The sequence below is a fragment of the Neophocaena asiaeorientalis genome, unplaced genomic scaffold (genome assembly GCF_003031525.2).
Source record: "Neophocaena asiaeorientalis asiaeorientalis breed wild unplaced genomic scaffold, Neophocaena_asiaeorientalis_V1.1 C49310512, whole genome shotgun sequence".
NCBI classification, from domain to species: domain Eukaryota; kingdom Metazoa; phylum Chordata; class Mammalia; order Artiodactyla; family Phocoenidae; genus Neophocaena; species Neophocaena asiaeorientalis.
In genome coordinates this window covers 1-8,560 of record NW_020185315.1, presented here as the reverse complement: position 1 = coordinate 8,560, position 8,560 = coordinate 1, and the positions used below count along the sequence as shown (strand labels likewise).

Sequence of the window (8,560 nt, the reverse complement as noted above, 5' to 3'; positions counted from 1 at the left end):
TCCCAAAAAAAAAAAAAAAAAAAAAAAAAAAATGTCTGGTTTGGGGAGGAGGGGGAAGGGCTTATAATAATTGTATCTTTTGAAAATAAGAAAGGTTCAAAATAAATTTCTTTTACAATTTTATTCCAAATTGATTGTGGCATATCCTTCATATATACATACACACATGTGAAGTAATTTGAATATGTATTATATACAGTATTTATATATAAATTTAATTTTAAAACATTTCCTACTTTCAGACCATACATATGAATCTCTTTTTCTCACATTTCATTTGCTAGCACTTCGGTAGGTCTACTTTGCAGCCTTAGCTGATGCCTGTCATCGTGACCCTTTGGCATTATACTCTTGAAATATTTTCTTGGTTCCTGAAGGAAATATGAAGTTATATTCAATATATTTATTTTGGCATATTCAGAATTACAGAATCTTGGAGACGGATGAGATATTATACCCCATCGAGTTCAATGGGCCATCCAGTGTTTGATTCCCCCCATGTTAGGCTCTAGGGCTGCTGTAACAAATTACCACAGACTTGGTGACTTAAAGTAGCAGAAATTTATTCTCTCATGGTCTGGAGGCCAGAAGTCCAAAATCAAGGTGTCAGCAGGGCACCGAAAGCTCGATAGGGGAGATTCTTTCCTTGCCGTTTCCAGCTTCTGCTGGCTCCAGGCATTCCTTGGCTTGTGGCTGTGTAACTCGAATCTCTGCTTCCATCTTCAGGTGACCTTCTCCTCTTCTCTGTGTCTCTCCTCTGTGTCCTTATAAGGACACTTAACTGGAGTTAGGGCGCAACTGGATATTCAAGGATATTCTAATCTCTAGATTCTTACCCTTTTCCCAAATAATGTTGCATTCACAGGTTCTGGGTTTCCAGATATGGACATATGTTTCGGGGGGACCACCATTCAGCCTACTAGACCCCTGAACGCATGGGGGTTTTTTGTTTTTGTTTTTTGTTTTTGTTTTCATAGATGTAGTTTTTCGTTTTGTTGAGGTTTTTTTGGTCACACAAAGAGGGAGAGAGGAAGTGATGGGACAGGGCCCAGTGTTGTCCCCCAGAACAGCTTTTGAGGCAAAGGTTCATCTGGATTCATTTTGAAAAAGCAATTTTGGGGTCCGTGTTTCAGGAAATTCTCCAGGCTGTCAGTCTTAGTGCAAACAGCTTAAAATAAAAACCTCCCTTCTGTTCACCACTCAGGGATCTAACACAAAATGCAAAACAGACCTGTTTGGAAAATGCCTGACCTTAAAACAAGAGTGAGGCCTTTAAAGATGCATTACATACAGAATCTTCCAGGAATCAAGTCTGCTGCGACTTCACAAAACCAGAAGCACAGAATAACATTTCCAACTGTAGAACTCCTGGCTAACAAAAAAAGAGGAAGATCACAGAAGACAGGCAGGGGGTCCTACCCGGACACCTGCCTCTTCGTTTTGTTCTGAACAGACTCATAAACTGGAGCGTAGAAAAGCGGCCTCGGGGGTGGGAGCAGATGCTCGGTGGTTGCGGCTCAGTCTCTGGGGAACAGAGGGGCGGCTCACTGTTTGCCCGCCTCTCTGCCCGGCCTCCTTTCTGGCTGATCTCTGCTGGTCCGTGGGATCCCTCCTCGCCCAGCACCCCCCCGTGCCATGGCCCTTCTGTCGCTTCTGCTGCAGGCCACCACGGCCACGGCCCTTGGCCGCCACCTCCTCCTTGACTGTGTCGATGATCTCATTGGGGATGCGCAGGTACTTGATGGTGCTGCTGCGGATGTAGCACTCGGGCATCAGCCAGAAATTGTCTCTGTCCCTGGACTTGCAGATCACCTCACGCAAGTTGGTGTTCATCCAGTTGTCGCAGCTCACTAGATGCCCATTGTATGCCTCCCCGTTTTTGAGCTCGACCAACAGTGGGTGATTCTGAGCCGTTTTCAGCAGCCACAAGTGAAGCATGGAGCCAGCAGGGACTGGGCTCCCCGGCCACTTCCACCACAGCCGCCGCAGCTCACCGCATGGTTTTATTGGTTGACCGGCCTCTGCTTAGCTTCCTCTACTCAAGATCTTTTGGATTTTGACTAATTCTGTGGTGACATCAACTTCCCTGTAACTTTTTGCCATCAACTTTGGGTTTTCCTGCTTGAAGCTATGAGAATAAAACCAGCTTTTTTTCTCTCTGAAAGTCCTTCATTTGTTGTCCATGAGACTTCTGCCCTCCAGGCTAAACACCTGTGGTTCCGTCAACCATTTCTCTAACAAAACTATGGCTCCCATTCTTCTATTCATCCTGGGTGTTCTTCTCTAAAGGACCCAGTGACAACAGAAAGAATACTGAGTGTATAACTGAAGACCTAATGCTGAGGTGTCATATCTTTTCCACTAAGTAGGTGACCAAGGCAAGTTAGTTTCTTTTAAATAACAAAAGCACTGGACCACTCTGCTTCACTGCATGCTTTTTATAGTCAAATGAGATTATTACAAAACCTGTAAGAAACATAACCTATAAGAAAGGTTCCAGTTATTTATCTGTATGCTTCTAAAAAGAAATATTAACTCCAGAACTAAACGTAGATCTGTCAGTATCATCTGACACAGTACTAAGTATTGATAGTTGGCACTAGCACGTTCCCTGGTTATCTGCTCTCTTTCTGTTAATACAGCCTGGGATTACATTGGCTTTTTGGTACTCATGTCATAATTCTTTAATCACACGGAAATTACTAGGTACTAAAGAGCTCCAAACCATCTTCACAGATAATCTATTTATTGCTTTCTAATTCATTGACTTTTACCATGTAGGGTCAGTGAATTTTTCAAACAACTTGGAAATATAATTTAATTTGGAAAAGAATTTAATAATTGCTCATTTTAATTGCATTTTCTGTAAAAGTATAATAATAGGAAATGTATACTTGTTCCTCTAGTTATTGAATCTAATACTCCCTTAAATTAATTCTATTTATGGTGCTAAGGACATTTTTCTGGTTGTACTCAAATGACCACATTCTTATCTAAACCTTCTGCAGTCTGCTAATGAGATTCTCTATGTATATTGAATTAAGATGCCTTTGATTTGTATCTTATGTCCTGATGGTAATAGGTTTTACCCTTTTAGATGGATTTCATTTTTCTAGATTGCTTAGTAGATCTATAAATCCATGTACTTTCGCAGAGTAAGATGACTGTGTAATGGTTGGAAGCTATTATACTGTTCAACTTGACATGACCCCTTAAGAATTTGAAAGCAATATAAGATGTGAACTCTGTCCTAATATTTGATCTGTCTTAAAGTTTCCCTATTAGAACCTTTGGCTCTAATCACTCTTTAGATTTGTTTTAATGGTACATACACACCTTGGGGCTCTTTCTTTCTATAAAGAAGCCCCAATGAAGTAATAAAGTCAATGTCATAAGATCCATTCATCAGGATTCAGAGGCTTAGTTTTCAATGTATGCTTATTTCAGTTTACTTTTCCAACATCTGAAACAGTTTCTGCATTTATAACTTGGAAATGGAGATATTTGTGAGTTTGGAGAGCTATGCAGATAGTCTACATGTAATGGTTTATAGTATAACAACTATACAGCATAGAGCTTTAGGACTCTAGTAAATTTCTTCATACTTGCCCCTTTGTTGATATATCCTTTCAGTTAGGTAGTTTCTTTGCAGGCTACCCCATACAAGTTTGAAGGATTCCCAGATACCCTGTAAAAGCCTGGTGTGTTACACTTTACTTATCCCGAATTTGCTTTGCTGTCATTTTTAATGCATCTGAATTTAGGGCCAAACTGTATGTCCTAGTTTATTTTTTATAACTTCAATTAAATACAAAGCTATATCTTCTTGATGGGTGTATGAAGCATTTGGTGTTCCACTGTAGAGAATACAGACAGATCATGACCTTGCTCGCTCCCCAGTGCCTGTAATTTTACAGTACGACAAATTTACCTTTCGGACATTATGTAATCAGCAACTCGAGAATTTAATATAAAGCTTTAAATTCTGTTTCCTTTCTTTCATTTTCCCTAGAAAACAGTATCCTCCAAGCATTATGGAATGTATCTTTTCCTCAGACAGTTAAAACACAATTAAAATTAAGAATATCCAGTAATTGTCACCTACCATTTATTTCTGTAAGCTTATGTTATTCTTAAGAATAGTCAGATATTGCAAAACTAAGGAAAGTAAAGTTTCTTCTTGACCCTGTCTAAGTTGTGATTGATCTGTTTGTAGAGAAATCTGTTGCAGAGGCCAAAATGCATGCTTGGTCTTGAGAATCAGGGGAAAATATGACTAGAACATAGATATACTCTAACCTTTTCTTCTTCATTTGCAGGAGTAGGAAAAGGGAAATAGTGAAGGAAACTTACTCCCTAAAATAACTCATCACTTTTATAAAGATCTACAGATCTCATGCCTTTGTTGCTTCAGTGAATCAGGTTAAAATGGAAAGTCTTATGAGAACTCTATGGCATGAGTACATTGCCTTGGAGAAGTAACATCCAAATAGCCACCCCTGCGAATGTGAATTAATTTTTGATGAATTTTTGCTCATTGGTGCTGTGGATTTGACTAGCCACCTCAGAAGCAACAGAAACCTTAGATATCGCTTTCATGTCTGATATTTTTCTTAATCTTCTGTCCCTTTTAGTAGAAGTTGAGAGGTCAGGTCCAAAGTATTAGAGGAAAAAAAGTTCTAGGATCTTAATCTCAGGGTGGTAGGTTTATGATATATAAATATGAGACATAGTGGCCTCAACTCCTTGAGGATAGTGGGTCACTTTCTTATATATTTGTCCCTTATTGTATGACCTATTCAATTTTTTCTTCGAAACAAAGCAGCCATCATTCTGATTTGACTAATGTTATGAAGATGTTAAGATAATAGGTTACAATGACTATATAAGTGACTTAGTCCAAGTCTTCAGATGTTTATGCTGTATGCAAGCAACTTCTGCCCTTGTCAACAACTTGGAGGTTGTTTTTACTCAAGTTTTTGAAAACTTCTGACCCTACTTTACCTTTTTTAGGTTTCCATTATACCCAAAAGGAGGGGAGAAGTTGCAGTTTGATTATGGTGTCTATCTTCTGAACAAAAACATAGCACAGGTAAGTAACTCCTCTTTACTCCCCTCCTACTTGCCACATGCAGCCTGCTTCCTTGGATCTCTAACCCTCTTTATGAATAAGTAGTACAGTTGACTCCTATTTAACTAGCTACAGTGATAATGCAAAGTTCTTTTTTGGCCACAGTCCTTTTCTGTGCCATTATAAATACCACAAAGAAGCAATGTGTACAAATTGCAATCCTCCGGCTAAACTCAGAAGCCATTTACTGAATCGTTACCTGCTAGTAGACTGTACTTGAATGTGTGGGCTTTATAACCTCTTGCCTCTACAGCTTGACTGATAATAGCTTTCTTCTCACACAGCTTTCTTCTCTTAGACCACTTCTGGGGGCTCATTTTGATTGGGAGTTTACAGAGTAAAGGTTTACTGACTTTGGCAAGTCCCTAATAGTCTCCTCATCTATTATCCAGGGCCGCAAAGAAAAGACCAAGCACATGGTCCTTCCAACCCAGCTTGGATTTTTGTGGCTCTCCCAACATCACACCAGTTCATATCTCACTTAATGCCTTTCCACATGCCATAGAAAGGCTATCAGATGCTTGGGTTTGCATTTTCCTGAAAGAAATATATAGCATTTCCTTAGCTCACTTGGCTCTACTTCAAGAGGTAGACATGCCGTAAATTTTCTAGTTGTAAAGGAAGATCAGCTTCAGCGCCTTGTTTTTATTTGGACATCCAATTGGAATATCACATGGATGAGATCCCACTGTTTGGCTGTTATTTAGTGACATTATCAGCTGTATCCTCAGACCTTTCCTTTTTATAGAAGCAATAAGGTTTGTGATGCTTTTGTTTTTATGAGCCTGCGTTGCCTTTTATCTGTATGATTCTGAAGACTCACTGAACAATTCCCATATTCATTTCTGATGGATCTAGAATAATTCCTCCATGTGGTATCATCTTTGCCTTTCTTCCCCTCATCTAATCTCAGTTTAATGTTTTTTAAAAAATTGGTTTTTATTAAGACTCTTATACTTTTCTGATACTGGATCAAATTTCTAGTTTGCAGTCCTCGATTAATCATTTGCTTATAACCTCACACTCATACTGCTTTTATTGTTACTGCCATCCAGCTCATGTTCATTGCAGGCAAGCAGCCTTGCTCACAGCCTCTGGCCCATGACTCAGCTTTCCATGTGCCATTCTTCCCACAGCTGATGCATTCCATCCCTCCATTTTTGGCAGAAGAGTATCTCAGTCTGGGAAACAGGACCTTAATTTCAAGGCTACCTAGCTCACATTACTGATCACAGATGTCATACCATAGAGAAGGTAGTACTTAGACAGAAATGGTCAAGAAGGGGCCAGACTAAGGATACACTAAGGGAGAAGAGGTCTAAGTAGATTAGAGAGTACCTCCAGTGAAGTCAGCCAAGGTGGAAAAGAGTACCTGGAAACTGGGGTCCAGAGTCTGGGAGTCAGGATGTCAGGAAGGTTGGCCTCATTTAGTAGAACTAAGTTCTGATCAGAGTTCAGAGATTCTTCTCTCTTTGCCCTATTTTCTGTTTCTTGCTTTAAGCACATAAGGCCTAAGATCCGCAGTCTGTTGGAAGTTTCCAGGTGAAATCTACTCCTAATTAAGGCTAGGGCTGAAATCCCTGGATTTCCTCATAAATCCCAGCTTCAAACACACACGTGCACATGCACACACACTTAATTCTTTCTTCTCAGGGCCCAATAGGAATGGCAAAGTATGGTATAAAGGGGTGCTAAGAATAGCCCAGCTTGCTTTGAGAACAAGACCAACAGGGAGGCTGACTATGTGCAGTGGAAAATCTGGGACAGCCAGCCCTTCACATCAGACTCAGCTCTAGCCCTGTTTGGTCCTCATTTTAGAGCACTTCCCAGGTAGCTTCTGATTTTATTCTTAACTGAACCAAGGCCACGAGTATGCGGAACTAGTTTTATTCATCTGTTTAAAAAATGGATTACTTCTAGTAATTTTGTATCCTCTGCAACTTTATACTCTTTGAAATTGAGAGATTACATTTGTGTGTGTGTTTAATGGGTTAACCACGCAAACTCCATAGGGAGCAAGTATCTTGCCCTCTATAGTGTTTTTTCATCACTGTGATGGCAGTGATGGAGATGACAATGAAGGGGATGACAATAAACTTCTTATAAACAGACTTTCTTAGGTTTCAGCGTTCATTCAGAAAGCCTCTTCTGAGCATTTAGAAAGAAACTTTTAGCAAATTTGTGACCTTCAACTTTTTTCACTTTAACTCCATTTTGGCCTTACTACCATCACTTTCTTACATTTCAACTTATAACAAATCAAAGAACCATTAATTATTATGGCTCCTAACCAGGTATTATATTAATAAGATATTTCCAACTTGTGAAGGTTTATTTTTATATACATATATACCAATACGTGTTGTCAAAGGGGAGTTTGTCTTCTCAGGCAGTCCCATTTAGACTCTAGAGATGTGAACAAATCATACTATTAAAATGGTCCCACCTCAGTAATTTATAAGCCACGTTAGTGGAGGTGGATGAAAGCATTGGCATGTGTTAAAGTGCCAGAGAAAAAAGAGTGAAGTCATTTAATACTGCATCCATAACTTGGTTGAGGATTTGAATAGTCAATAGGACCTTTCATCACAGCCAGAAATAGTAGTAAAATCACTTTTTTTGGTAGAGGAAATGACAGAATTTAGTAATATTTGTTACTTCAGTATTTGGGATCAGTCCAGCTCAAGTTTTGAAAGCACAAGCTTATAAAGACAGGCCTTCAAGTAGAATTCCTCAAGTGTTGTTTGAAGAGCTGAGAGGGTTGGTAAGGTCTGCTTGCCCTCTTCTTGTCACTGTTGTCTAAAGGGGTGTGTGTGCTGGGTTGGGTACTGAAAGGGAATAAAGCAAAATGCCTTGTTCTTAGCACCACTTACTAATATTTTTCAAGTGCCAGCCCCTTTGGCTGGAAATAGTCTTCCCTGTTGGGCAGCCTGCAACAGTATAGGAATGGGCCTGGTAAATTTCAGGTACAGTGTAATTAATGTTGATTTAAGAAACCAGCTCCTGCCGTAATTGTCAGTAAGTTTATAAGGACATTATATTAGTATTTGTGTATAGCACAGTAGTTTGCTTTTAGTTCCTAGAGCATAAAAAGTAGTAAATCAAAAATTATAATACTTTTACCTTATGTTTGTGGAAAGCTTTATAGTTTATGATATACATACATATATATCCATGTGACCCTCATCATCACCCTGCAAAGTGAAAAGGGCAGCATTTGATCCAGCATTTCCACTTTGGGGTATTTGTCCAAAGGAAACGAAAGCACTAACTTGAAAAGATACCTGTACCCCCCATGTTTATTGCAGCATTATTTAAAATAGCCAAGACATGGAAATAACCTAAGTATCCATCAATGGATGAATAGATAAAGAAAATGTGGTGTGTGTACGTGTGTACACACACACACACACACACACACACACACAC

The 8,560-nt window shown here is 39.4% G+C and overlaps 1 pseudogene; it reads right to left on the bottom strand.

Annotated features, from left to right (window-relative positions):
• Positions 1-1,544: 1,544 nt before the first annotated feature.
• Positions 1,545-1,938, bottom strand: LOC112392099 (U6 snRNA-associated Sm-like protein LSm4 pseudogene; annotated as a pseudogene).
• Positions 1,939-8,560: the final 6,622 nt, after the last annotated feature.